Genomic DNA, 4,897 nt, shown 5'->3' with positions numbered 1-4,897 from the left:
CACTTATTCATCGGAGCGGTTGGCGGAGATTTATATCAGGGAGATCGTCCGTTTGCATGGTATTCCAGTTTCTATCATTTCGGACAGAGGAACTTAGTTTACATCGTGGTTCTGGAGAGCTGTGCAGCAGGAGTTAGGCACTCGGGTGGAGTTGAGCACAGCATTTCACCCCCAGACGGACGGACAATCCGAGCGCACTATTCAGATTCTTGAGGACATGCTCTGTGCGTGCGTGATTGAGTTTGGAGGGTCTTGGGATCATTTCTTGCCATTGGCGGAGTTTGCTTATAACAACAGTTATCAGTCCAGCATTCAGATGGCGCCGTATGAGGCTTTATATGGTAGGAGGTGTAGATCTCCGGTGGGTTGGTTTGAGCCGGGTGAGGCCAGGCTATTGGGTACAGAGATGGTTCAGGATGCATTGGAGAAGGTCAAGGTGATTCAGGACAGACTCCGTACAGCCCAGTCTAGACAGAAGAGTTACGCGAACAGGAAGGTTCGTGATGTTTCATATATGGTTGGTGAGCGAGTTCTGCTTCGGGTCTCGCCTATGAAGGGCGTCATGAGGTTTGGAAAGAAAGGGAAGCTGAGTCCGAGGTTTATTGGCCCTTTTGAGATCTTGAGGCGAGTTGGGGAGGTTGCCTATGAGCTTGCCTTACCTCCCAGCTTGGCCGGAGTTCATCCGGTATTTCATGTTTTGATGCTCCGGAGGTATCACGGTGATCCGTCGCACGTGTTGGATTTCAGTTCAGTCCAGTTGGACAAGGATCTATCCTATGTTGAGGAGCCAGTGGCTCTTTTGGACAGGCAGATCAGAAAGTTGAGGTCAAAGAACATAGCTTCAGTAAAGGTTCAGTGGCGGGGTCAGCCGGCCGAGGAGGCGACTTGGGAGACCGAGCAGGATATGCGCAGCCAGTATCCTCATCTTTTCACTACTTCAGGTATGTTCTCTATGCTCGTTCGAGGACGAACGAATGTTTAAGTGTAGGAGGATGTAACGACCCGGCCGGTCGTTTTTGGAATTTACGCCCCGATTCCCCATTTACCACTTCCCCTAAGTTCATTTCTGCTATTTTGGTATGCCGGGATGTTCGGTGTTAGGATTCGGAGTGTTTTGGGACACTTAGTCCCTAAATGAGAGCTTAAGTGTTGAAAGATGGTCCGTAATCGGAACAGTGTGAAGACGACCTCGAAATGGAAATCCGATGGTTCCGTTAGCTCCGTTAGGTGATTTCGGGGTTGGGAGCGTGTTCGGAATGTATTTTGGAGGCTCGTAGCTCATTTAGGCTTGAAATGCCGAAGTTTGAATTTTTGAAGTTTCCGGTCCGATAGTGAGTTTTTGATCCGAGGGTCGGATTGGAATTCCGGAAGTTGCAGTAGCTCCATCATGTCATTTGGGATGTGTGTGCAAAATTTCAGGTCATTCGGGCGAGGTTTGGTTAGGTTTTAGATCGAAAGTGTGTTTTGTTGGAATTTGAAGTTCTTAGGCTTGACTCCTTGATTAACTCGTGTTTCCGGCGTTGTTTTAGGTGGTTTAAGGTTTGGTACAAGTTTGAATGATGTTATGGGACATGTCCGTAGGTTTGGTTGAGGTCCCGGGTGCCTCGGGTGTGTTTCGGATGCTCAACGGAGCATTTTGGAGTTTCAAAGTGTTGCAGAAAATCCTTCAGCTGTGCAGGTCCCAATTCCTTCTTCGCGTTCGCGTCCTCCTCTACGCGTTCGCGTAGAGTAATTCTGGAGGATGACAAGTTTCTTCATTTCGTTCGCGATTAGTGCTCCGCGATCCGTAGCTTCACACGTTTCTTAACCGCGTTTGCGTCAGGGCTGTCGCGTTCGCATAGACTTATTGGACTCCAAGGCCTGGGCTTGATTTTCATTTAATGCGTTCGCATGACCTATGTCGCGTTCGCGTAGCTCACTGAACCCAGGCCTTCGCGTTCGCATCCATTCCTTCGCGATCGCGAAGGGCATTTTTGGTCCCTTTATATTTTCCTTCTTCGCGAACACGTGCTGCCTTTCGCGTTCGCGATGCTTTAGACCCCTGAACAGTACTTAACATTTCAAAAACGAGGTTTTTGCCGTTTTTATCAAAACTCAAGGTTTGGAGCTCGGATTTGGGAGCAATTTCAAGAGTTTTTCAAGGGCAATCACTGGGTAACGATTCTCTACTCTCCTATGACTAAAACCCATTAATCTAATCGCAAATTCACCCTTTAATTTCGTGTTTTTGAATGGGAAGTGGGTAAACTTCTTAGACCTAATTATGGGGTTTTGAGGGGGCATTTGACCTCCGATTTGGGAGATTTTTATATGGTTAGACTCGTGAGAGTACGAGGGTTCTTAAAACGTAAAAATTAATCGATTCCGAGATGTTGTCTTGAGAAGCGTTTTGGTCATTTTACCTATTTTGCGCCCTAACTGTAAATTTATTAGCGGAATCAGTTGTTTGCAATATTATTTATGATATGTAATTGAATTGAATATATTTGGGCCATTTGGAGTCGGATACTCGTGGCAAGAGCGTGGTTTCTAGTTGATATTGAGCCGGTTCGAGGTAAGTGGCTTGTCTAACCTTGTGTGGGGGACCTTTCCCCTTAGGATTTGTTATTTGTTGATTTGAGTGCCTTGTACGCGAGGTGACGGGCGTGTACTTGAGCCAATTTTTGGAAACCCGATTTTTCTTAAGATATTGAGATTGAGTTCCTTCCATATTTGCTTTATTCTACTTGCAATTATAACTTGTGCTAGATTAAGAAAGCATGTTTAGTTGATTTAACTTGCCTAATTGCTTAAGTTGCCTTAACTGTACTACGTGAAGCATGCTAGGCCAGTACTATCTGTTGCTTGTCTTTTGTACTTCATTTCCGTGTACCTTTTGGTTGTGATTGCGCATTTACATTGGGACTACGGATGTGGGATTCCGGTAGCTCCCCCCCCCCCCTTGTTTGCTTACTTTGGGACTACGGATTCGATTCCCGGTAGATCCCCCTGCACTTTTACTTTGGGACTACGGGTTAGGTTCCCGATAGATCCCCCTGCACATTGATAGTTGGACTACAGGAAGGTATCCTGGGAGATCCTCGTTGTTACCATTGGTGTTGAGTTGTACTTGTTCTGTGGTTGTTCCGTTCTTGTGAATTTGCTATTGCCTTGCTTATCTGTTTATTTCACCGCTGTATTTATTATTCCTGCCAGATTATCATACTGTCAATTATTGTTATTACTATATTTTGTCTCAGTATGGCCCTGACCTTCCTCGTCACTACCCAACCGAGGTTAGGCTTGGCACTTACTGAGTACCGCTGTGGTGTACTCATGCCCTTCCTGCGCATGTTTTTCATGTGCAGATCATCCAGGTACCTCTACTCAGGCGCACTATCAGTGAGGCAGGAGGACTACGGAGACTTCGAGGTAGATCTGCTGCGTCCGCAGACCGACGAGTCTCCCTCCTATTCTATCTTTAGTACTTAGTTTTTCCTTCTTTCGGTTGTTAGAAATTCTGGAGTTTGGAAACCCTTACTATACACTTCTGTAGCCTGTGTTGCCCGTGAGTTTCCGGGTTTTGGGAATTGTTTTAGACTTGTGATATTGAGTTGTTCTTGCCAAGCGGCATTCAGTACAGTTTCTTTTAGATATTTGATTTGATTTCCCCTATTTTTCCGCAATTATTATATTTCCGCAAATGTTAGGCTTACCTGGTCATGGGGACCAGGTGCCGTCATGACATGTTCACGGTTGGTGAACTAGGGCCGTGACAAAGTTGGTATTAGAGCTCTAGGTTCATAGGAGTCACGGAACACAGGCCGGTTTATTAGAGTCTCGCTGATCGGTACGGAGACGTCAGTACTTATCTACGAGAGGCTATGTAACCGTTTAGGAAAAATCTTCACTTCATTTGAATTCCTTGTCGTGCAATATTTTTGACATCAAATCTAAACTTCTGTCTTCTATTCTCTCACAGATGGTGAGGACACGCGCTACTCGAGATGACCAGGCACCCGCGCCCCCTGTTGCCGCCGCCAGAGGCCAGGGCCGAGGTAGAGGTCGAGGACGCGCACGTGGTGCAGCCAGAGCACCTGCGCGAGCTGCCGCCGAGGTACCACCAGCAGATCCAGCCGGAGCCCAGGCACCTGGCACACCTACTACTGCCACTACTACTCCAGCGCTCCAGGAGACTTTGGCTCAATTCATGAGCATGTACACCACCTTGGCTCAGGCGGGGTAGCTTCCCCTTGCTGCAGCCACATCCCAGGCCGGAGGAGGAGCATAGACTCCCGCCGTCCGCACTCCTGAGCAGCGAGTGCAGGTTGAGCAGGTTCCCGAGATTATTCCCCCACCGCCTGCAGCACCAGCTCAGCCCGAGGATGGGTCAGCTGCTTCAGAGGACGAGCAGCGCTGACTTGAGAGGTTCAAGAAGTATGATCTCCCAGTGTTCAGTGGATTAGCATCAGACGATGCCTTGGGATTTCTAGAGGAGTGTCATCGTATTCTTCGCACTATGGGCATAGTGGAGTCCAGCGGGATTTCTTTCACTGCTTTTCAGCTTCGGGGAGCTGCCTATGACTGATGGCGCACTTATGAGTTAGACAGTCCAGTCGAGGCTACTTCACTGACTTGGGCCCAGTTCTCGGACATGTTTATGAGAGAGTTTGTTCCCCAGAGCCTCAGAGATTCATGGCGCGCAGAGTTTGAGCACTTGCGCCAGGGTGCTATGACAGTTTAAGAGTATGCCATCCGTTATACCAGGTTGGCCAGGCATGCACCAGCTTTGGTTGCTACAGTTCGAGAGAGAGTTTGCAGGTGCATTGAGGGCCTTATTCCGCCCATCAGGTCTAGCATGGCTCGAGAGTTGGAGATGGACATTCCTTATCAGCAGGTAGTGAGCATTGCTAGGAGG

The sequence above is a fragment of the Nicotiana attenuata genome, unplaced genomic scaffold (genome assembly GCF_001879085.1).
Source record: "Nicotiana attenuata strain UT unplaced genomic scaffold, NIATTr2, whole genome shotgun sequence".
NCBI classification, from domain to species: Eukaryota; Viridiplantae; Streptophyta; class Magnoliopsida; order Solanales; family Solanaceae; genus Nicotiana; species Nicotiana attenuata.
This window is presented reverse-complemented; position numbering follows the sequence as displayed.